At 39.9% G+C, this 26,462-nt stretch overlaps 1 long non-coding RNA gene across 1 annotated transcript; it reads right to left on the minus strand.

The window, feature by feature from the left end:
* Positions 1 to 2,059: 2,059 nt before the first annotated feature.
* On the minus strand, positions 2,060 to 7,472 carry LOC141599224 (uncharacterized). The gene is made up of 3 exons (XR_012523775.1): positions 7,367 to 7,472; positions 7,045 to 7,153; positions 2,060 to 2,521 (listed from the first exon to the last, which is right to left on the minus strand). It is a non-coding gene; the product is annotated as an uncharacterized LOC141599224 (long non-coding RNA).
* Positions 7,473 to 26,462: the final 18,990 nt, after the last annotated feature.

Raw genomic sequence — 26,462 nt, forward strand, 5'->3', positions numbered from 1 at the left:
TGTTGATATTGCCGTGATATTAGTGTATGGTTTTGTATTTCTTATGACTTTCGGACTTACTAATTGCAATAGGTTCATTACCGACTTCTTATTCCCCTAATTTTGTACATATCTGAATTAATGAAATTTATGGGTATGTTGAAATTTAGGGTCATAATGGCATAAAAAAGCAAGAAAGCAATAAGGAAGGCATGTTGTTTGAAGGTTACAGACGTGGTTGTTTCGCATTTGAGAAGCGGAGTTCAGCGAAGATAGTTTGTTTTGGTACTTCCGCTTCATAAATTTTGATATCAGTGTCATTGATGGGTGAGTTATCTTTTCTACGGATTGCATTTTCGTGTGATTATACTCACATTTACAAGGCTATGTGCCTTCATGTCAAAGCAATGGTTAGTGTACTTCATATGATTGGGTATGTACTAATAGTCCTTTTTTATGCTTTGAATCCTTTTGCTTAGACCTGGTAAAATTAACCCGACCCGATTGACCCATCCAAAAAGGCTTGAAATGTTTTTTTCCTTCTTAATCATTGACCCGAAAATGACCCGATCTGCTTGACCCGAAACAACCCGGCCAACAAACCCGAAACAGACCCGTAAAACCGAAATGACCCGATCCGAACTAACTAGAATATTTTAGAAACCCGAAATAACCCGGCTCGAATTGCCCCGACCTGAACCCGACCCGTTGACTCGATTTACCATGTCTACTTTTGCTGATGGTTGAAATACAAATAAAAAGGTACAGAAGACAGGTCTCTCAATAACTTATTCAAAAATCGCCTCTCCCATGTTTTAGTGCTCTTTCACACTCATTTCGATTTAGTTTCTTTAATGATTATCGGTTCACTCTATTCTATAAGTGTTTTACTTTGTTAGATCGATCTTGTGATTGTACTCTATTTTACAGCTAAGAAGGTCAATCGTGAGATTTATGACACAGGTGCGAATTGGTAGCATCTGCTTCTTTGCACAACAAAGCTTGAAGCATTCAATATAAAAAAAAAAAATTGGATTATCAGAATACATATTCTAGATATTTTGTAATAGAAAATAGGAGAATTGTGTACTACTCATTGTAGCGAACTTCACCAGCCACATTGATTCTTTAGACTCCCTCCAATCCACATCAAACTCTACATTTACTTTTTAAAGGTCAAACCTCGAAAAGTTTAACCATTAAATCAATCAAATATAAATCCTTGAAAAATAAAACTTACATATTTAGTTTTATTATGAAAATATCTTTCACAAAATTATATTTTTTGTGAAAAATTTCTACGGTTAAAGGACGAAAATTACGGTCAAAGCGTTGCCTCGAAGATCACCCAAAAATAATTGGAGAGTTTTGTGTAAATTGGTGGGAATAGAATACAATCCCTCACTAAAAGTCGCCATGGTTTAATTTTGGTTGTATGTAGCTTAGTATGGATGATAATAACTGACATTTGGATTTGTAAAATATTTCATGCTCCCTCATGATATGAGTTTCATATTTGCCTACTTTCGCATATCTCCCTTAAGAAGTTCTTAACTTAACACGAGAAAATGTCAACATCTTATAATAAAAAGTGACTTTTTAATGGTAAAATGTTATCACTTTATAACAACAAACGGATGGTAACATTTTATTCTAAAATGGTTTTATTTTATCATCTTAATTTCAGATAAGTTATACCGCAAATAATTTCAAAGACTAAGTAAATTAAGTTAACCTTCAACTGCTTTGATTCCTTTTGATGATGTCGATGAGAAATGATTTGCGGTGTAACTTATTAGAAGCAATTGAATGTTAAACTTTAAGATATCTATTGAAAAAAATTGGTTATTGAGTTGCGTTATTTACAACCAATAAACAATGACGCTGTTTGACGATAACTCTTTCCTTGAAAAAATTATCATTGTCGTCAGACATACAATTACATATAAATGTCCCGTGAATTTCACGGGCACAAAAACTAGTTAGAACCTTATAAAGTTAAAAAAGAGGGATTTGTATTTCGATTGTTTCACGAAAGCACGAATTGTTTTATTATAGGCTATACATATATATAACATAAATATGTTGCAATGAATTTATAGTGACTTGTAGTCCTACTTTACAATTGGGTAATTATACATACATTTGAAGCAACAAATAAAATAATAGACATAACACAAATTTTATACTGAAGACTACTATATTACTCTTAACATATATTACACTCTATTCGTATAAATATATATAAATCAGATGGTAGCATTACACCAAGGCAGGACAATCATCTTGCAAGCGATAGTCCAAGGCAGACCAATCATCTTGCTTGCTACATACTCTAACGAAAAACATTTATATCACTCATCATCTACAACTTTCACCCGAAGCTTCCAAAGTTTTCGGTTGAGCTAGAACTCTAAAACGACGTAAGCTTTCGTAAATGACCTACCAATCATCATTAGTAGTTAAATTAGTCAATAAAGAAAAAATAAGACGTGAATTCATGTCTCCTATAGACGTGTCTGGCTTGACATGATGATCAAACCTGTCCAAAAAAACAAAGTCTCCATAAGTCTCCATAATAACATTCCAATTTTATTTTACTGTGCATACTCTCATTTTAAGTCATTATTACTGAAGAGATTATGAGGCAATTATATACTCCTCCAATCCAATTCATTGGTAACATTTACCTTTGGAGGTCAAACTTGGAAAACTTTCGACGGTAAATTTCGAAAAAACTATATAACTTTAAAAGACGGAACTAGCATTTTTGGATTTGCAACGCGAAAGTGATTCATAAAAAAACATTTTTGGTAGAAAGAAGTCGTAAAAAATACGCTCAAAGTGTTGATTCAAAGACCACTCAAAGTAAATTTTACCAATGGATTAGATAGGAAGGAGTGTCATTTTGGTACATCGGAAACAACCTCCCAGTATAAGGACACGTGATCTCCCATTACCCTGTAATTTGCGGGAGTTTTCGAGGCACTGAGATAACCAAATAGAAGAAATTTTCTAGATGATAAAGAATCATTAATATACCAACGATGAAGCACCATTATATATATTCTTCACATGACAGCAGATTCATTAGTGTATAAGGCTATAAGCGAGGCAAGTCCCATGGTCTTCTAATTACTAACAAACCTTACTTATTATAAAAGAAAAATAATATGACAAATTAGTATGTTCTGTTTATATACTACGTATAAGATAACTACTTTCTACCGTCCCATGCATTATCTCCATTACTATAGACGAAAGCTGCATAAATAACCAATATTTGTCGATAATTTAAATTTGATATACATTCCGACAAAAAGAATCATATTGAAACATGTAGCCTCACTGAAAAATAAAGTATGTTCGGCATTCATTTAAACATATCTTGGAAAATCCATGATTGTCTCAATAGGAATTTAATTCATTAACAAAAGAATGTGAATGAATTATACAATCACAGTTTGAAAAGGATATTTATGATTACACTAGTTTTGTAACCCGTGAATTCACGGGTCTTTTTGTAGATTGCATTATTTATTTATACCTTTTTGTCATTCACATACATAATTGTTATTTCATACACATATAAATTCAATTATCTACTCTATAATTTTATACTCCCTTCGTACTCTTCATTAAGAATAAAAAAAATAAACAAATGACTGAAACAAAATGAGAACTCCAATTTTATTGCAAGTTTTCAAATTGCTCTACATACAGTACATGAAAGTCCTAGTTGCATTAGCTTAGCCCTCCCCAATTCTCTTCCTAGTTGTTTCAGAATGTATAGAGGTTGCTATTTGGATGTCGAGACTCATTTATATCTATTGCAACTTCACAAAAAATTGCGCCATCTTATCTACAGCATCATCAAACATTTTTTTTATGGAAAAATCAAACTTAATTTTACACACATTTAACCAAACTTATCTCTTACCCATTGAGTCAAGTGAGTTAAGTTGGATTTTGACTCTAAATTAATAGCTCACAACTCAATATTTAAAGTCTTAACCTCATAAAAAACGGGTTGAGTTGGGTCAAGTTTTAACATATTTACAAAGTATAGAAGTATAGAACTATGGAATGCAGCTACCACATTACAATTATCTACATACAAAACTTTTTGCAAATTATCAATTATTGAGAGGAAAAAGTAAAGCCAAACATGCATATACACTTTGGATATTGAAGATACACCTCTTCACTCAAGCTACAATATGAATACACCCTTCTATTGTCGATTCAAAATATTAGAACTCGGTTAGCAGGCTCATGTAGCTGTGAAAAATGTGTAGATTGTAGGTGAGAGTATCGTTTATAGAAAAGAACCGCATCTTCTTCGCAAATCATGCCTTGTAAGTATGATTTAAAAAACTGGTTAATTTAATATTTTAGATTCTAAAAAAAAAATTATCATGCTATTTGAAGACCTACAAGAATAAGATTTATAGATAACTTACTTTACAAGGTAACACACTTCTATTCACATAAACAATACAGGAGTTGAGAGGTCCCGGGTTCGACTACCAGCTGGGGCGATGATCACTTGGCCACTGCAGCCCCCAAAAGGGGTGGCTTATATTGTCCATGTGGTGGTGCGGGAATGCATGGACCCGGGGGGGATTCAACCCCCTCTTCATAAAAAAAAACAATACGGAGTAAATTTGTAAGTCAATTATCTTTTTACATAAACTGGTAAACATAGGAAGAATGTGTGACTAATTACGGGACCAAAGACCAAAAAGTAGCGAATATAAATAAATAAGACATAACACCGTTAAAACAATAATCTCAATTTCAAACGCGATAACTGAAATTAGAAAAACAATGCCAATAATTATGCAAAAATAAACAACTTATTAGTAACAACTTACGTCCTATAAATCTAAAAGCCTGTCTTGCATTGGATTGGCGTGCAATTTGCTTCCTACTTGCCATTTCAATTCTATATTACATAAGAAAATAACAATCTTATGCAAAACAATCAATATTTACATGATCACTGTGTATATCAAAATAAGTTAACTGGTGATAGTTGGGATCAAAGTTAATGAAAGTAGATCGAGGAGAAATGAAACTTTCAGGGAGGAATTGTAAGAATTCCATGGTAAAACAATTTTTAGTGCTAAAGGGAGGGGGAAGGTCGTGGGCTATAAAATACGGAGTATAGAAAGGGAGAAGCAGAGGCTTTATAATGGGAGGAAGGAGTGAGACATTATAGTGGCAATTATTGTATTGTTTTATTTATGCTCCTTCCTCTACTCTTTAGGGGGTGTTTGGTTCACGCGTGGGTATGGGTTTGGAATCGGGAATCATACCTGGGTAGTATCGGGTTGGAACTTGATACCTCATACCTTGTGTTTGGTTCAATTTTGGGGGTATGGGGTTAGAAACTAATCAAAGCTAAAAACTCTTCAAAATACAATATTTTTAATAATAATTTTTATACTATTAAATCGTGTAGAGAAAATTTAATCAAATAAATATATAAAATGATTTTTTTACAATTGTTTTTATCACTTTTTAATATTTTTAATTTGATACCATGGGTATCAATCTCATACCCACCCCCCTCCCTGGGTATGAGAAACCCATACCTCATGGGTTTGAGGTATGGGTATCAAACCTCCAATTTTGTCAACCAAACACATGGTATGGGTTTGGTTCATTCCAAACCCATACCTCATACCTATATTGGGTGAACCAAACACCCCCTTAGTCTTTTCGTATACCAAAGACATTATATTCGGTCTATAAATGCAATTAATTCATAGACTATGCTCCTTCCTCTACTCTTTAGTCTTTCCATATGCCAAAAACATTAAATTCGGTCTATAAATACAATTAATCATAGACTATGCTGCTTCCCCTTCTCTTTAGTATTTTCATATGCCAAAGATATTTTATCTAGTCATCACCCAAAAAAAAAAGATATTTTATTTGGTATATAGAATACAATTAATACGTAGATGCTAGTATTTTTCTCTCTTGTAGCACATTAGAACATGCCATGTGGCATATTAGAAAACTTCTCAATCTAGCCTTTTTATATTATTGTATACTTCCTCCATTCAACTCCACTCTATCACTTTGCTTTTTCACGTTCGCCAAAGCGTGTTTTACGCGGTAAATATCGTTAGTTACGTATTTGCAAAAATTATAAAAGCTAGATATTTTTAATGTACTCGTAAAGACGAATCAAACAAGATCCCACATGAATATATTTTCACTTATGTATTGAGAGAAAATCGAGATTAAATTTGCATTTGTGAATAGTGTAAAAAATAGAAATAGGTAGAGTGGAGTTGAATGGAGGAAGTAGATATTATTGCTAAAACCACAAATCATCAACATCACATAAAACATGAATTATAATTGATACGATGAAGGCTTCAAATAATATAAGTACACAATAATAGTTAAATGAGAACTAAGCTTGGAAATGGACAATTAAGAAACATGGACAAAATAGGTGAAGGTCACTTTGTTTGAAACAAACCAGAGTGGTTGATTGGAAACCGTCAGTTTGTTGCTAATTTATGTGATCTAGAGGTTGATACTGGTTTATGACCGTCACTATTTGCAAATGGCAGTGAAGCTCCCAACTTCGAAAGAAATGGCATAAAATATAGTTGGCTATTATAATGTCCAATATGATAGTTAGCCCATTACTCATGATATTGTATAAGAAATTAAAGGGCGAAGGAGGGCAGAGTACCATGGTTTGTGTAGAGTGTTGAAACGTTATGCCTCCTGGGGCAAAAAAAGCAACAAATAACTGAAAAAATCCTGCTCCCTATAAAATAAACCCATTAAAAGTGACATATTTGTCCTCCTGGGTGAATAAATAAAAATCACTATTTGTCCTCTAAGCATAAAATACCACTCCCCAAATATCCAAATTCATTATATATGGATACAATTATGAAGACGTCGTAGAAAACACAAATTGATCAAAAAGCCGGAAATCAAATAGGCAATTAAAAAAATCTTTCATAGAACAGAAAATAACCTAGAAATAAATTAAAGTAAAAATATTAAAACTAAACTTTAGTAAATTACCCGAAATAATAATAACCCTCATTTGAAGAGCAGAGACTCCTTGCAATATGAGAAGAGCAAATAAAAGTTGTGTACAGTAGACCAATACGCCATCGAATTGATCGGGGACCTGCAAAAAAAATGCGTGGAATGAATGAATTAGTGACAAAAGTGGCATATAATGGCCACCAATTCAATTCAGAGAAGTAGATCTACTATGAATTTTATTTTTTAAAAAAGAAGGTTGAAAAGGATGAATATTGTAACAGGAAAATCATTTGAGAGCAATGAGAAGAGTATAATAGGAGAGATTGAGAGAATCATAAAAAATGTGAAAAACTACCGCGATGTTGGAAAAGATTGAGATTGTTATGGTAGGAAATTATACCCAGAATAATTTTCAGAGATGTGAGAGAGAAGAGTTGTAGAGTGACGGCTCAGTAGAGCTAAGAGCACCCACAATAGAGAGGGGGTTACATTCCTCTTATTTTTTCACTTACCCTTTATTTTTATGACACCTCAATATATTTTCATTTACCTTATTTTTCATTATTATCATCCTCTTCCTTTATCTCCTCTAGTTTTCTTACCACAATAGAGAGAATCCTCTTAAATTGTTAATCTTACTTTAAATAATCTCATATTTAATAAATAAATAAATTATAAAACAAAAAGAAAATAATGGTTTGTTAGTGGACACTAGGGCCAATGTTTACTTTCCTCTACTTTCCTCTAAAAGTAGAGGAAGTAATCATCTTCCTCTTACTAAGAGGACATGTAACATATGCCTCACAATAGAGAGGATGTCCTCTTAGAAGAGAGAGAGGGTTAAGAGGATGCACAATCCTCTCTATTGTGGGTGCTCTAAAGGGTGGATTATTAGTGGGTTATTTTAGGGTTAGCATAGAGTTTCATTTAGGCGGGAAAAAAAATGCATGAGAGAGTGCCACGTGTACAGATTAGTGTATAGTGGTTATTCTTTTATAGTTTTAGTATAACGGTTTTTCTAACGCGTGTCCTAAGGGCACGCATTAACAGTTGACTAGATTTTGTGCCCGTACGTTGTACGGGTTATAATATTGATTCGTCTCTAATTGTATCTTCGTAATTGAGAAGTTATGTTTACTTTTTAACATTAGTTTTCTCGTGAGAATGTGAGTATATACAAATACATTAAAATATTTTTTTTTAGAATATGAGTATATAAAAATAAATTAACCTTTTTTTTTATGATTTGTGTATATAAAAGTTATAATCGCTATGCACGAGTAACTAAATAGTGTTCTGTTTGTAAGTGAGCTTGTACAAATGTAGTTTTTTTTTTTGCATCTGGAAAATGTAAGTTTTTCTTCATAGAATAAATAATTAATGAGTTAAATACAGGCCTGACTAACTCAATATTAATTGTTATATGTTATATTTGAAGAATAATTAGAAATTATTATTATTTTAAATATTTTAAATTACAAAAATAATTGAAAAATCAAGTTTATATATTTTATTAAATTAATATAATTTTTATAAATTCTTCACTATAAGTATGGTAAGTAATATTAATTATATTATTATTATTATTTAATATGATTGCTTTTGACAAATAAAATATACCATACCAATCTATATTTTGACATGTATTCTGATTCTACCTCGACTCGTGGCCCGTATAAGCCCACCCATATTTAGTCTGACCCGTATTCGAGTTTAACATATATGAACCGCCTCAGCAGCCGACCTATCCAACCCGTTTGAGTGGTTTAGCAAACCTTGCATCAAAGTCATGTGGTAATTATCTAAATCTTGTAGTCTAACCCGTATTCGAGTTTAACATGTATGAACTGCCTCAGCAGCTAGTATTATTGAGAAAAGGAATTTGTCATAATTAAAATATGTACAAATCATATGATTTAAATTACATTTTTTTCCTAACATGACTTTTAAGATTATTCATTAAAATTAACAAATGATAACCTTAATTATTCATTAGTATATCTAATGATAAGATTCCTAGCCAACGCAAACATTTATTAATGTATAGAATTCTGGAATTAACTCTTTTTTTTTCTTTTGTGTAAATTATTTTAGATTAGTGTAACACATTATTGCTACAAATTATTTTAAATAAGATGGGTTTTATATCCTCTAAACTATACTACTCTATTGTTTTCTATTTTTCAAATGAAGCTGCGCCTAAAACTATTGTCTACCCTGTTGTATTGTTTTGTACACTGCCTTTTATATCCCCTCAATACAAAACAACAAATTACAAAACTGCCCTCACTTAAACTCGATGAAAGAAATGAATTGTCAGGGGCTCAATAGTCTTTTCCGTCTTCCTTCTCATCCCTCTCAAAACTCAGCCAAGTGAATGTGTAAATCCAAAACTCAATTCACACAGGAAACACTGTGGATTATGAATATCACCGAGACAAATCAATGGGTGGCAGAAGAAGCTCGGTGCTCTGTGTGGACAATGGGCCCACGGGGGCGCTTGGGAGAGAGAACAAGTGTTTGCATTTTATGGAGTCGCCACCAGTTTTTATGGGAAATTGGAACCGTTCGAATACCTCGTGCCATGTCAAGACACAAAGTAGAGACATGAACACCAAGAACTCGTTACCCTTAGCATTCTATGTCTAGAATGACTCTCGTGGATGCCAATGAACACGGATGTTCATAGAGATCTGTCGTAAGGGGTGAGGGTACGTATTAGGAAGCTCTTTTGATCGAACACCTAATCCCGCCCGCCTCGATAGCGGCCTCTACTAATGATTAGGGACATCATGTATACTCGATATATCGTCGATTATATGCATGCAATGCAACATCCAAGTTTTAATCCTGGCATGTGAGAATTAGACTAAGTCGGTGAACAATTAATTTAGCATACAATTAATGTCGAAGTAGGATTTAGGTTCAATTACATGTGAAAGACATACAAAGAACATGATAAATACAATAAAGAAAATTACAATAAAGAAAATTACAATAATTACAATGGATTTAGCGGTTTATGTCGAAAATACCTTTTAAAACGGATAATTTGAGAAAAAGAATAAAAGAAAGAATTAACGAATAGATCAATAGGTGATAATACGATTAATAGTTAATTATACGTAAGCTAATTAAACTAGGTCAAGCAGCAACGGAAGTTCAGAGACAGAAATCAACCGAAACAGTAAGAAGAGATCGCCCTTTGGAAGAGGCGCAGCAGTTGCTGCGTCTGTTCCAAGGGTGAGTTCTGGCTGTGAAGCCGGAACTGCAAATCGTTAATGTTAATTAGTAATTTTAAGGATCGACTAATATATTTACTCGGATGGAAGTGATTAACAGGTTATTTACATATGATTGATAGTCAAAAAAGCAACAAAACATGGATGAGACGGATGCAAACGAATTAATTACATGGATGAATGATTGATTAGTGACATGAGTGAACAAAATAGACTAAACATGACGAATTAGCGACAGATTAATGATGAACATGACAATAGACAGATGAAAATATATCAAAGATCGAATTCCAGAAACTCGATATGAACAAATCGAATTTCTACAACCCGGATTGATTTTTATGACGAAAACCCGCAAATATGAGATTATGAGGGATTTAAGTCGGAATTAATGACGAATTAAACGCGTTAATGAATAATAAATAATATACATGAAATTATTATGCTATTGTATCGAAGAATTAAAGAAAACAAACGAAAACAAACAAAGACGAATGAATTATAGAGGACGAAGGAAGAAGAAAGGAAGCGAGAATCATGCGCGGCCTCACGAAGAGGCGCAGGCGATCGCTCCTTCGAAGAGGCGCAGCGATTCTGCGCTCCTTGAAGAGGCGCGCGATTCTTTGCGTCCTTTCTCGACGGTCTGTCTTCTGGAAATCCGTAAAAAGAGGTTTTAAAGCACGGTTTTAGAAATCGGTTTTAAGAGATGTTTTCGACATAAACCTTACATTCATGATTACAAAAGGTAAATAACAATAAATAAAAGAAGGATTATACACCCTCGGACTTACATGTTTGACGAAACGAGATGAACTAAGTTATCGATTAGTGATGCTCGACTCGAATGTAACGAAAGTGCCCTCGCAAGAGGAAAACGATTAGATTAATTAAGTTGATTGATGTGGAGTTGGTCAAATTGGTCGATCATGCAAAACGAGGCTGGTACTCAGAAGGATCCGAGCTTACGTGGTCGAATGTTCAAGCACGTAGACGCCAAAAAGTAAGAACAAAGGTCTAGAATTCAAAGGGAGAAGAGAAGGGCGGACACTCGCGTGAGAAATATGAGGAGCGAAGGCTTCTATTTATACTAATCACGTGAAGGAATTAGGGTTTCGGAGAGTCTTTGGAAGTGAATCTCGGAAAGATATGAAAAAGATACGAAAAACACGCAGAAAAGGACCTGGGAAGAGGCGCAGCGATCCATGCGTCTCTTGGAAGAGGCGCAAAGACACTGGCGCGTCTGTTCCCAAGTGGCTTCCTCCTGCGGAAGAAAGATTTCCGTGTTTAAGTTATGGTAGGACGGAATAATTTGATTTTCCTTAATATCTCGTATGAATATTACGGGAAATTGTTTACCAAAGATTAATGATTGTGAAATATTTATAAAATATGGAATAGAAATATCCGGAACATTCCAGAACATTCTGACTCGGGATTTAACGGCTATCAGAAAATGAAGACGGTTTTAGGCCCGGACTCCAAATGTACTCTAATTACTGTCAAAACGACCGTATCGGCGCGTAGATGACAACTAAGAGGTAGACATTAGTATTTGAGCAATCACTTGACGATAAACTTACGAACTGTCACAAATCGTTCCGCGTACCAAACATGCGGCCCAATCATCACCGGGTGGTTTGCGGGAGGTGCAGAAATGAGGTATCTACAGAGCCCCCACTTTGACTGAGGCTTGGACAAGGCGAAAGTCAAAGTATAGTCATCAGGTCAATCGAAGATTACAACCTGACGACAATGGCGACGCGAGGCGGCTCAAGGGGTCTGAGCCAAGGACCTGTCGTCGGGAACATTTTAGAGTCTATCGACTATCGGGCAGGGTCGTTTAAAGTCCATTAGAGTACGTAAGGAGGCTCGCCAGCCATAATAAGAGACCATACCTGAGACTTCTTCTCGAGATGCTTCCGGAGGTGCATAAGAGCTAAGGGTAAGCGTAGGAGCTAAGATATATAAGGATTGGTGCTAGGGTGCGGGGCCCTAAAGGAAAGCATCAACGGGAAGGAGGCCCGATTATAATTTTAAACTAAAGAGTTAACTAAGGTCTGAGTGTAGGAACTCTACTGGTTTGGGAACTTATGGAGAACGACACCTTTATCGCACTGCGAGGGGAAACGAGAAATATTGTGAGTAGCAGGACACAGTCGGGAACTGCTGGGAGAAATCTGTTCGTGTTCAGCTTCAAACAAACTTCGGAAGAAATAGGGGCTGATGTTGATCTCTATGTCTCGAGAGGAAGTGACCGTCGGTCGTGAACTCTCGTTGGGGAACATAATCGGGAACTAATCTCCAGGTCTCGAGACGGAAAGTCTGTCCGCTTATTCTCGCTGGGGAAATATGATGAAGGCGTGTCGAAACACCTGTGAAGGAATATCTTCTCGTTGTAACAAGCAAGGTCTTGGAAGCGATAAATAACGTATGATAGTCTGTTGTTGGCTTAGAAAATGCGGACCGGAACGAAAGATAATCGTCAAACGGACCAAAAAAAGGTAAAAATGTAAAATAGCAACGAAGAAGAGGCGCACCAAAGATGGGCCCACAAATAACGAACTCATAACGAATTTTTGAAAACTCGTATGGAGGGAACACCAGGAAGAGGCGCAGCAAGAGCTGCGTCTCTTGGAAGAGGCGTAGCGCCTGCTGCGTCTATTCCCAAGGGTGTATTTTCTGCGTAAAAACGCGATAAACAAAGGGATTGTTTCATTTGTTTCGAAACATAAATCACACAATACTCTCTCAAATCTTAACCATTTCCGCCAAAATTTGATCCAAAAGCTTGCATTAATCATGACTAATCGAGGTATGTGTCTCGTTCTTGCATTAATCTTCTATATTTGCTCAATTTGGATCGAAAAAATTAGGGTTTTCAACCCAATTAATTCGAAAATTTGGGGCTTTTCCCCCAAATGCATTTGCCTTGTAAAATTGGTATTAGAAACGGATAATTGGTAGTATAAGGAACATAACCATGTATTTGTTTCGAATTTTCGTTGAGTTTTGAGCATTTGAGTGAAATTGAGACGGTTTCACAGCTAAACCGTAAATTGCTTCGAAAATAGCCTTAGGATTGCCCATTTTCAATGAAACTTGATATTTGGGATCCTTGGATGATGGGTAAACTTTCTACCATCTCGGAATTTTGGTTTGTGACGGCTTTTTCAGGACACTTTTCTAGGGCATAATCGCCGTTATAAACGAAATGCTGCCGAAATTTCGACTCGAACCCAAAATTAGGCTTCAAATTAGGCTTGACTTGACCCTAACTACCACATGAGTGATCGGGTTTGTGAGAATATGGCCAAAGATGGCGAGAAAAGAGCAATTTCAGGGCTTCCAAAGGCTCGTAAATCCCTTAACCAAGGCTCGTCGTCACGTGACGGGGCCTAAATTTACTTTAACGTTGCAGGTGATGAGGCTTCTACTTCTGGGAGGGCTCCCATGGAGATAGACTCTGCTGTGATCGAGGAGGCTTTGGAGCAGGCTTTCACCGCCGTGGTGATGGCTGCTGGGGACGAGGTCCACGAGGAGGAGGCTGTTGAGGAGGAGGAGGCCCCGAGGCGGGCCAACGTTGGGCGAGGAGGTCGTCAGCTGAGGGGAGCACCCGCGTGGGCTGAGACCTGGGACAGCGGGCACTTGCTTTGGGTTGCGGAAGGTCACCTGTCTTACAGGACGGTGAAGAGCTTGGTAATCTTGAATTCATTACTCATCACTCACCTTCTTCCATTTCATTTGCTCATATCTTATCCAACTTTCCTTCAAAACTAAAGATAGCTTTTGTTTCAAATCACAATAGAAGGCCGGGAACATCAGGTCGTTCTCGGGCTACACGACGGCGATGGAGTGCTACGAGCGGCTGTCGGCGGAGGAGCGCGCCATGATCAAGCGTGGAGCGTTCGATGCCTTGGTGCAGGCTTGGAGGGATATCGCGAAGAGGAAGCTGCGGGCTAACCTTAACCTGGTCCGCGCTTTCTTGGACCGATTCTGGGATACGACTTCCATGTTTCACATGCCTTTTGGTGAGGTGGTAGTCACTCTGGAGGACTACGGCATGATTTCCGGTCTGCCGTGTGGGACTGAGGCTGTGGAGTGGCCGGAGACTGCCATGAGGGTGGACTCGGCCAAGGCTAGAAGGTTGATCGGCTGGAACTTGTCGCCGAAGGCTGTTACAGTGCCGGGTTTGGTACCCAGCTCCTACGTTCGAGACTACTTTGCGGGAAAGATCCCGGCGCTGGTGACGATTGACGGGAGAGAGACGGCTCCTCCTCCCTGTACTGCTGAGCAGAGGGCTCGTTTGTGGCTTTGGTGGTTTCTGTCTTCGATTTACCTCGGAGACAAGGGAGAGAGGCTGTCGACGAAGCTTCTTCCTTTCCTTTCTGACCTGAGCTCCCTAGGGCATTGGGACTGGGTCACTGCTGGCTTTGCGGTCCTCATCCGCTTTATGAGGGCCATGGTTCGGCCGGAGTTGATGGAGAAGGGCAGTTCTCCTGGCGCTGTCGGCCCTGGACTACTGTTGGAGGTATGAACCTTCATTTAGACTAAAATCAATCCTTTTTCTTATCAAATCACGAAATATCGTTATTGACTATCTTGCTTTACAGGCGTGGGTGTACTCCTACTTTCCGAGCCTCTCGCCCAAGAGGACGGAGCCGCTGGAGAAGGCCTATCCCGTGGTGAGGGATTGGGTGATGTGCAGGACGAGGAGCAAGCGTTCCTCTCACGGTGTTTACCGGCAGGACGTGAACGCTCTTCAGTTGGACAGCGTGAGCATCTCACTTATATTCATTTGCTTCTAACATTGCTTTCAATTGATCATATGAATGATTCCTTGTTTGTTTTGTCCGGGTGGGTGCCCAGGCCTTGGGCGGAGTACGCTGGAGCGCCTCCTTTTGTGGTTGAGGTCCTTCGACCTAGGAGCTCGAGCCGGCTGCTGTTGAGGACGTCGATGGGTCATGTGTGGTACTTGGGCAAGCGTTTGGCTCGTCAGTGCTCCCGGGACGTGTTGACGGTTCCCATCGACCTTCCTAAGACGATGTTCAGGGAGCCTTATGAGGCTGAGAGGGAGGCTGACTTGGCTGGCGTTGGTGGTGACGCCCTCCTTCTTCCTGGCGAGGATTACTCGGCGTTCCTCTACGGGAGGTTGGCGTACTGGCCGGTTGTGGTGAGCATATTTTCTCCCCTTCTTTACTCTTGATTTTAAAACTACGATGAAAGATCATCGATTAATGGGAAACATTTGACTTTGCAGAAGGTTGAGGCGGCGGGCATCGAGCCCCCAGAGTACCCCAAGACCCTTGAGTACACTGACGCGACCGGGAGGACGACGATCTCCGAGCTGCGTGACTTTGACGTGGCTGTGACGGATGCTGGCCTGGACGACTGGTGGCACCTGATTCGGAGGGTGAACCTCTAATTTGTATGATTTTTGTGTAAGAAGAAATTTGGTTGAACTTATTCAATTATTGAGAACTTCTTTTTCTTGAAAATGCAGGTCGCGTCGTCTCGGTTCGTGGCGTTATGGAGGGTGGCCAACCGGCTGCGAGCTACTGCTGTCGAGGCACTTGTCGGCGGCCGAGGTCGTCAGGTATGAACCTTGTGTCTATTTCATTTTTGAATTTTTATTTTCCATCTTTTCTTGTAATTGCTTGAAATGATTGACATGAGCCAATTTGTTGTTTACGGGGGGACCGTGAGCTGGAGCGAGAGTTGGCTCAGTCTCGGGAGGAGACAGCTCGCTTGTTGAGGGAGCTCGAGGTTCGCGACGCCGAGATTGCTCCTCTCGCGGAAAGATTTGCGGAGCTAGAGGGCGACCGGCAGTAGTTTTGTTTAGTTTTTGTTTGTACTTTGCACATCTGTACATTTTGGACCTTCTTTTGGACATTTTGGACTTTGTTTGGGGCTCGAGCCCCCAGTTTGTTGTACATTTTCCTTTTTTGTTGTATATATGATGACCTGAGTGCCTTTGCTGCTGGGTTGTGTTGCTTGTATCTGCAGGTTAGCTTTGCACAGGTTTGGTAGATGACGGTTTACGCCGTCATGCTGCCGAAATTTACATAGAAATCACGCAAAACATACATTTGTATATACGTATGGCCTGAATTAGCGCAAAACGAAAGACTCAAAAAAATGCAAAAAATTTGCCGGAAATGACCGGACGGTAGGGAGGGAAATGACCGGACGGTAGGGAGGGTTACCCCTAAAAAAAGAAAAAAAATAGAAACCTATAAGTTAGAAATGAAATGATTAAAAAGAAATGAAAGAAATATATAAATGAAATATATAAATTTTGAAATGAATTAAATTATAAATGAAAATTATTTCCTAAATTGAATTACATTAAAAAGAAAATTATTTCCTAAAATGAAAATGTACAAGTGTGATAAAATGACGAAAATGTCGATATCGCCTCGAAATGCGTGCCCGCGGAATTAGGAAGCACGAAATATGGTAACTTCCACGTATTTACCAAAATAATAACCCGTAGGAATAGGAAATTATTCATCACGGAATTAGGAAAGATCCAACGCGGAAAATCACAGAAACCTAGCTGAGGAAGAGGCGCAGCATGAGCTGCGTCCCTTTGAAGAGGCACAGTAGGTGTTGCGCCTGTTCCCGGGTGTTTCTGCTCTGGCAGATTTTAGGAAACAGGATTTAGTATAAATAGAGACGTCGATAGAGCTTTTATTCACACAATTCTTCCGTCTCTTCTTCGTCTTATTACATAAAATTCTTAATACAAGCACTCATCATGAATACTTTGGAGATCCGCCTAAAAGAATGGACCAACGAGTTTTCCAACATGGAGAAGTACGACATGGGCGCCTATAATCTTAGATCGTTGTTGAGTTTGAAGCTTATCAAAGTTGTCAAACCATTTTTAGATATTTATCTTGATTATTGGGACCCGAATTATCATGTTTTTGCTTTCCCTGGAGGCGACATTTGCCCATTTCCTGAAGAAATTGCTGCGATCGGTGAGTGGGACCCTGAACACTTACCTGCCATTCCTTCTACTTCGCAAGGGTATAAGAGCAAATTAAGAGACTTACTTGGGTTGACTAGAGTTGAGGTGGACCGCTTAGTGACCTCGAAAGGAGTGCGAATGCTGGACTTCATAGACCGATTCATTAATAGGGCCGACCCCACCGTTTCTTATGTTGCTAGGTGAAGGGCCTTTGGATTTTGCTTGTTGCATGTGTATGTCTTCCAAGGGCATGTTCATGAAGACTTGAGAGGTGATCCCCGTCTTCTGGGCCTAGTTGAGCAAATGGAGCTGCGCAGGAGCCCAGCTTGTTTATGCTTAGGAGAGATCCTGTTGGACTTGGATAATAGGAAAGCCAATCGCGACCTACCATATTTGGGAAGTCCCGTCATTCTGCATGTAAAAGAACATTTTATTTTTTTTCTGTTTCTCTCTCTTTTTTTTCTTCTTTTCTTTTTCGTTTTTTTTTTTCGTTTTTTTCGTTTTTTTTTTTTTTTTTTTCTGATGTCTAATACCTGCTTTTGGTAGATTTGGCTTATGGAACAGCTTCGATTGATCGAGCTCCCAGTTCATGTTCCTTCTTATCATGCTCGTTCGATTGCGATGAGGACTAGGCTTTACATGGTGGATTTCACTCGAGTCTGTAATTATTGAGAGAACAAACTGAAGAGTGATGATGGCCCTTTGATTAGATGGATTGTACCATGGTGGCACCTCAAATCTGTCACTGGAGCGTCTTCCTTGGATTCTACTCGATCTGTGCGCATTCCTGGCTTGGAATTCATGGTGTGCATCTTCCCGGAAAGGTTGATGAGACAGGTTGGACTAAAGCAGACGATCCCGAAGCTTGATACTGTCCCGCAGACTGCCGTGGCGCTTACTACAGAGAGCCGAAGGGAGTGGGCCATTAAATGGGCTCAAAGAAACGTGTGGTTCTTGAACTCTTCTGCTAATGCCTTATGGGTGTCGGATTCCTATCTGCGATGGAGGAAAGCTACTACTCCGGAAGAGCGCGAGAGATTGAGGAAGCGCGAGCCCGTTGATTACAAGGTGCGCGAGGTGGAAAGGGAAAAAGAGAAGCATTTGACTGAGGGAGAGGAGGAAGCCGGGTTTCGAGTTGTTCATCCTTCGAAGAAACCGAGGACCTCTCCTGTCGTGGACAAAGTGATTGGCAAGAATGGTAAGGCCAGGCCTCGAGAAAGACCGTTGGTGATTAGGTCCGAAGTGGCGCAAGAGCGTCCGGCTCGAGGTCGTGACAAGAAATATGATAAGAATGACAAGGGCAAAGGGAAGATGGAAGAATAGCCCGAGTCTTTACTATTATTTATTATTATTATTGTTGTAATAAAAAGGTGGGGTTTTTAGAATCCTAGCCTATTTTATTTTTATTATGTAGCGTATTATTATTATTAGAAAATGAATGAAATAAAAAGTTTAAGTGGTTATGAAACCGTTGTGATTTTCTATTTATTATCCTTGTCGAATTCCAAATGCAATGCAAATGTCTTTCTATTTACATTTTAAAATAATGGGTTGTATCCTGTGAAGGATTGCCTACGTATTCATTTAGAAAATGAAATCAAACCCTTGCGCGTAGTTCGACTAAATGTAAAAGAATAATTGTTCTAAGCAAGAGCTTGTAATGAACTTAGAAAATAAGCATGAGCTTTTACTTACTCTGAAGGTGCAGTTTAGTTTATTCGATGATATGAGGATGACAAATTTGTCAGAATGCAAGAGTAAAGTGACATTAGCTTATTTCAGTTTGGCCAGGGGCCTTTTATTTAGTGCCACAAGAGCGACACGTGAGGTTACGCGAGGCGCGTTTTTGTTCCTATTCTAGGCATAATACCGTTTTAGTTGGTCAAGGTTTGTCGGGTTGGAAAACTCATTCCCATCTAGGTCTGTGATTCTAACCGCACCCCCTGGAAGTATGGATTTGACTAGAAATGGCCCAGCCCAATTAGGTTTGAATTTTCCTCGTGAGTCGACAGGTAAAAGAGCTCTAACCGACTTGAGTACTAAGTCTCCTTCCTTGATGTTTCTTGGTCTAACCCTTTTGTTGAAAGCTTGTTTGATACGTGCTTGATATGTTTGGACGTTATGCAAGGCGCGTAGCCTACGTTAATCCAGGAGGATGAGTTCTTCATATCTATCCCTCTTCCAATCGGCTTCTGGGATTTGACTTTCGAGTAAGATACGCAAGGATGGTATCTCTAACTCGACTGGTTGTACAACTTCCATGCCGTAGGTCAAATAAAGGGGCAGTCCCAGTGGGCGTCCTAACAGATGTGCGATGTCCCCACAAAGCAAAGGGTATCTTGCTTGGCCAGTCTCGATAGTTGTCAATCATTTTCTTGAGAATTGTGACAACGTTCTTGTTTGCTGCCTCTACTGCGCCATTAGTCTGTGGTCTATAGGGCGAAGAGTGATGATGCCTAATTTTGTATTTGGCAAGCAATTGCTCGGTCTCGGCTTGGAAATGTGATCCATTATCACTAATGATCTCATGTGGGCAACCGTATCGACAGATGATGTTGTTTTGTATGAACTTTGCCACGTTTTTGGCCATCAGACTAGTGTAGGAAGCTGCTTCTACCCATTTGGTGAAATAGTCGATTGCTACTAGGATTAAACAGTGACCTCCTGTTCCGGCTGGGGTTATCTTCCCAATTTTGTCAATTCCCCAGGCAGAAAATGGCCAAGGAGATGTCATCGTATAGAGCAATGAAGGTGGGATATGTTGTACATTCCCGAAGATTTGGCAATTGTGGCAATGTCTTACGTATTTGATGCAATCGGATTCCATTGTGGTCCAATAATACCCCAAACGTGTGATTTTCTTTGCCATCATGGGCCCACTCATGTGAGGACCGCATTCTCCATCGTGTACTTGTTCCATCACTTTCCGCGCCTGTGAATGATCAAGGCAACGTAGGATTACACCAAGAGGTGTTCTTTTGTATAACTCTCCTTGCATGAGAACGTATTGGGAAGCTAGTAGGCGTATAGCACGTTGTCCCCTTTTGTCCATATCGGGTGGATAGGTACCGTTGAGCTTGAAATTTAGGATTGCTTGGAACCAGGGTTCCTGCGCGATTTCCTCTTCGTCAGTGATTTGGTGGACATAAGCCGGCTCTGACCGTCGTTCGATGCATAAAGGCATTTCCACCATGTCATCTGGCATATTAATTAAAGATGCAAGTTTTGCAAGAGCATCCGCAAATTGATTTTCTTCCCGAGGTAGGTGTAGATAGGTCATGTGATCAAAGAACTGGGCGACTTGGTCTATTCTAGCTTAATAGGGTGCTAAGCTTTCGCTTCGGATTTTCCAAGATCCCGTAACTTGATTGATGATCAGAGATGAATCCCCATGTACTCGGAGGTTCTTAATGCCTAAGCTCACTGCCGCTTGTAGTCCAATGAGACAAGCTTCATATTCTGCAGCGTTATTTGTCACCTCGAAGTCGAGTTTGACAGATATTGGTGTATGCTCGCCTTCAGGAGAAATGAGCAACACTCCTATTCCAAATCCTCTAAAATTTGATGCTCCATCAAAGTAAAGGTCCCAGGAGTCTACATCAGTTTGGAGTATATCCTCGTCTGGAAATGGCCAAGTATCTATTGTTTGCGCATCGTTGATGGGATTTTATGCAAAGAATTCGGCAACGGCGCGACCTTTTATAACTTTCAGAGGCACGTATTTGAGATCGAATTCTGGGAGCATCAAGGTCCATCTTGCTAGACGTCCGTTGAGAACGGGTTTTTCGAAGAGGTATTTGACTGGGTCCATTTTGGAGTATATTTTGACGGAGTAGCTAAGCATGTAATGGCGTAGCTTCTTCGTTGCCCACACAAAAGCGAGGCATGTCTTTTCGAGTTGTGAGTATTTGCACTCGTACTCCAAGAACTTCTTACTAAGGTAGTAGATAGCTCTTTCTTCGCTTCCTACAGTTTGAGCTAGCATGGCACCCATGGCTGTTTCGGTTACTGTGAGATAAAAACTAAGAGGTTGATCTCGTTGAGGTGGCATGAGCACTGGTGGTTTAGCCAATATCTCTTTGATTCGGTCAAATGCCTTTTGACAATCGTCGTCCCACATGGTGTGGTCCGTTTTCTTGAGCTTTTTGAAGATAGGCTCACAAATCATGGTGAGTTTCGATATGAATCGACTTATATATTGCACTTTTCCCAGGAATCCTCTGACTTCTTTTTCTGTTTGAGGTTGCGGCATTTCGATCAGAGCCTTGATCTTGGAAGGGTCTATTTCTATACCTCGTTGGCTAACGACGTATCCCAGGAGTTTTCCAGATGTTACTCTGAATGCGCACTTCTGAGGATTGAGCCTCATGTTGTACTTCCGTAGCCTTGCGAAAAATTTGCGAAGGTTCGCAATATGCCCCTCTCTATCCTTGGATTTGACAATCATGTCGTCTACGTATACCTCAACTTCCTTGTGCATCATGTCATGTAAGAGTGTAGTTGCGGTGCGTTGATATGTAGCTCCGGCATTGATTAACCCAAACGGCATTACCGTATAGCAATAGGTTCCCCATTGAGTGACAAAAGCGGTCTTATGCATGTCTTCTATGGCCATCTTGATTTGGTTATAACCCGCATATCCATCCATGAAGGACAGTAATGCGTGGTCTGCAGTATTGTCCACCAATATGTCGATATGTGGTAGAGGAAAGTCATCTTTAGGACTTGCTTTGTTTAAGTCCCTAAAATCGACACAAAAACGGATTCTCCCATCCTTTTTGGGTACAGGTACTATGTTGGCTACCCAGTCAGAATACTCGGAAACTTTGATGAACCCGACTTTGAATTGCTTATCGACTTCTTCATTAATCTTGAGAGCCCGTTCCGTCCTCATTCGGCGAAACTTCTGTTTTACAGGTTTGAAACCTGGCTTAATCGGAATTCTATGTTAGGCGATATCCATGTCGATCCCTGGCATGTCTTTGTAGGACCAAGCGAAGACGTCTTTGAACTCGTTTAGGAGGTCTATGAAATCGGCCCTTTCGGTAGAGCTCAAGGTAGTCCATATCCTAAGTTCTTGGGGTTCTAGTTCGGTTCCTACATTGATGGGTTCGGTGTCCTCTATTACTGGTCCCCCTTCCCCTTCCTGTAGTATTTCTTTGGCTACGTAGGGAGGTATTTCAATTAAGTCTGGGTCTTGGTCATCCTCAGTATCATCGTAAACAGAATTGCACTCAAGATAACACAAAGAGTAAGCAGAACCTGATTTATTCATATTAAAGTTTGAGAAAAATTGAAACAAAGAAGCCATCTGATCTGTGGTCAGTGGCGGTAAAGGGACAGTTGTTGGGACATTTCCCGAACTACTGTAACTACTCGAGGCTAAGCTAGGAGAAACAAAGGGAATGGGGATGACGACAGGAGGAGACTCCCTAGTGACTTCTCTAGACTCTAACTCTGACTCCGACTCCGACTCGAACTCATCGTCTTCTGGTTCTCCTTTGAACATCTCTCCTTCTCCAGTGGTGAGCTTGAAGAGTCTTCCTTGATTGTTGGTCCACTTGATTGATTTTATCCATCCTTTCTGTTGACTCGCGTTTGTTTCCGTGATTAACGCGGTAGGGTTGAAGCGATCCTCTTGAAGTATCATGGTAATGATCTCATCCTGCGCGGCTCTAACAAATCGATCCTCTCCAAACAGTAGACTAACAGCTTGTTCGTCGAAGCAAGGTGCGTGACGGGTTTTGACGGTAGGAACCGTTTCTGGAGGGATGAAGTAGCAATCGTGAAAGATCTCGATTCCGGCTAGCTTCCTCTCGAGATAATGCCAAGGCTCGGGAAATCCGTGAAAGAGTTCTAGACTTCCTTCCTTAACAAAGTACCCATTTAGGGTAAGGAGATAGGGTCGCATTTGGACTCCTACATACTTAGGATTTTGAACTTGAGCAAGCATCTCGAGAACTTCCTCTTTGGTGGGTTTGTACCCTAGTCCAAGTGGTATCCTTTTTTAGTTGCCTTCCGTGTATGGTGCGAAGGTGTTTCTTCGGGTAGGGTTCAAAGGCATTCCAGGTAACCTGGGTTTTGAGTATGTGGTTGACCACCAAGTTGGAGTAGGGATCATAGTATAAGGGTGCCAATTCGCTTTCTATGACATTTATGCTTTGGAAGCCCCCAAGTTCATATACTGGATCTGCAAGGACTTGATTGTTTGACTTCTTTTCGATTATTTCCTTGATGGGCGACGAAGTGATCGTCACCACTTTGCCATTTAGTGGGATCTTGATCTTTTGATGAAGGGTGGATGTCACCGCTTTGGAAGCGTGAATCCAAGGTCTTCCTAGAAGTATGTTGAAGGAATCTTCAATGTCCACTATTTATAAGCTAACCTTTCGCTCAATTGGCCCTGTGGCTATGGTTAGGTTAACGAGTCTTACTACCTTTCGTCGTGTACCATCATATGCACGAACACCTTTATTGGTAGGGGTCCAATCCGACTCTTTCATGCCTAATTTGTATGCCGTTTTGAGGGGTATGACGTTGACCGTAGAGCCATCATCTACCAAGGTCATTGGCACATTCTGCTTTAGACAAATGACAGTGATGTAAAGAGCCAAGTTGTGACTAGCGCCAAAAGGTGGCAAATCTTCGTCTGAGAAAGTAATAGGATTACTTAGCTTCGGTGATTCTTGGAAGACCAAGTTGACTACATCTTCGGGTGTGGAATTATGTGCTACATTTAGCTTGGCCAAGGCTTGCAGTAAAGCTTGGCGATGTGGGAATGAGCTTGCTACTAGTTGCCAGACTGAAAGATCAGCCTTTGTCTTCTGTAATTGCTTGAGCAAATGATCAGTGGAGTCATCTTCGTTGTCATTTGGTGTGACAACGTTGGTTGGACCATTTTGGGTAGTGTTTTGATATGGACGTCCCGAACGAGTTAGGTGGTCCACATCTTGGTCTTCACCATTTTGGACTATTTCTTTGACTAGGGAGTTTTCAATGAGATACTCGTCCTCATCGTCATCGGTCCATACTCCATTGATTGTAGCTAGTTCCCTCATTCTCATGTTTTCATCTTCTAGTCGTCTGATTTGGTCAACTAGTTTATCAACCACGGTGATTATTTCTTGTATAGTAGCATTTTGAGAGAAGACTAGTGGCACATGCTCCTTAGGTGTTGCGTTGGGGTCATGTAAAGTTGTCACCTCATTTTCTAATTCCCAAACTTGCCTATCCACACTCCTTGCCCATGTGATGAAGTCAGAAATGGTAGGGGATATGGTAGAGTAGAACCCTTCATTCTCAATTGCGTAGATTTCACTTTCGACTGGAGAAATGAGATGTGAACAATCTAAGGTAGATTCGTCACTTGTAATCACTAGAACTCCAAGAGGATTCTGAGTGTTGTTGGGTTTACCTCCCGGCGGTATTGGTAGTCGACCATCTTCAATCATGTCTCTAAGCACATTTTTCAATTTGTAGTATTTTTCCGTGTCATTCCCCTTGCCCCTATGGTATTCACAATACGAGTTCTCGTCCCAGAACTTGGATTTCTTTTCGGGTTTGGGAGTAGGTCCTATGGGTTGGAGTTTGCCTTGCTTCATTAACCTCTTTAGAGCGTTGGAGTAAGTGTCCCCAAGGTTTGTGAACTTCCTTGGTGGGGTACTTTTCTTGGATGGCTCGAGAAGGTTAACTTCATCAGTCTTGCTAGTGGATCCGTATGAACGACTTGTTGAGCCTTGATATCCTCGACCTACCATTTTGGACAAGAGCCCTTTACGGATGTCATCTTCAATCCTTGTCCCTAGTACGGTTAAGTCCTTAAAAGTCTTGATGTTTTGGCATCTCAAATGATTGGTATAGATGGGTTTGAGATTGTCCACGAACTTCTCCACAAGGGTAGCCTCATCCGGGCGTTCAACTAGTTGGGTACTAGTCTTTCTCCACCTACTTAGGAAGTCGGTGAATCCTTCTTTGTCATTTTGGGTAAGAACCTCTAGAGTGCGCATGTTAACTTGAATCTCGGCATTATCCGCATATTGCTTAGCAAACTCGATTGCGCATCTTCACAAGTAGCGATCTTCTTGTGTTCTAAAGAGTAGAACCATTGCTTTGGGATGGTGTCAAGAGATGAAGGAAAGATTCTTAAGAACATCTCGGGTTTGATGCCTTTGATAGACATGTAATCCTTGAAGGCACGGATGTGGTTCAAAGGGTTTTCGTGCCCCTTGAATTTAGGTATATCCGTCATATTGAAGTTGGTTGGCAATTTGGAATTGACGGCCTCATACTTGCGATTATTCTCCCTATAAATGTCATCCCCTTTAAGATACATTAATTGCTCCTCTAAGTATTGGAGTCTTTTCTCGGTTACAGTCATTCTCATGAGAGGATTTGCGTCCTTGGATTCACTCGCGAAGTCACCTACTACTTCACTTTCGTGAGGAGGCAATCTCCCCTCTACGGCGTAGATCCGACCCTCGATGGTGTCAAGGCGATCATACACTTGATCTTGGATAACTTGGATTTGGGCTAGCGCGGCTAGGATTCGATCATTACCATCTTGAAGTTGGTTGAGGTTCGTGTCGTTGGTTCCAGGCATCTTGAGAACTGGATAAGAGATCGATGACGAATCAAAACACGATCGACCATTCTAACATACTTGCTAAGAGAAGAAATGTTTTAACTCGTGAAGTGGGTGTGTGCCACTTGTGTTGAGTGAGCTTTGAAGAAAAGACAAGGTTTGAAAATGTGTATCCTAGTCAACTATAGTGTAGTTGTAGGAGTGGACTCGAAGTGAGATTTTGAAATGGGCTTGTGGCCCGAGTTTTGACTCGACAAACGGACAGAGTTTTGACTAGGTTTTGCGCTAATCAATGGCCTTTTTTCGAAATTTTCATTTGAAAATGGGTTTTGATTTTTTTACAAAAATCGTCATGGTTTCGTTTAGAAATGGTGATCACGTAAGGTACAAGCATTTATACAAGCATTATAACGGGATGCTGAGTGCATTTAAAAGGGTTTTGGTTTAAAGGGTGGGTTGCCATACCGAACCATCAAACCTGAAGTCTGTGGAGAGGCTCGTACCAAACAAGAGTAAGGCCGATTCCTAGTCCATTTCCTCAAGTAGTGAAGGCCCTTGATACAAACAAGAGTAAGCATCATGGTATGGATGACGTCAATCGCTATCCATCCTTAGGCCCAAATAAGAATTAGGACCGTTTAGACGGGACGATTGG

This window comes from Silene latifolia, chromosome 1 (assembly GCF_048544455.1).
Source record: "Silene latifolia isolate original U9 population chromosome 1, ASM4854445v1, whole genome shotgun sequence".
Taxonomy (NCBI): Eukaryota; Viridiplantae; Streptophyta; class Magnoliopsida; order Caryophyllales; family Caryophyllaceae; genus Silene; species Silene latifolia.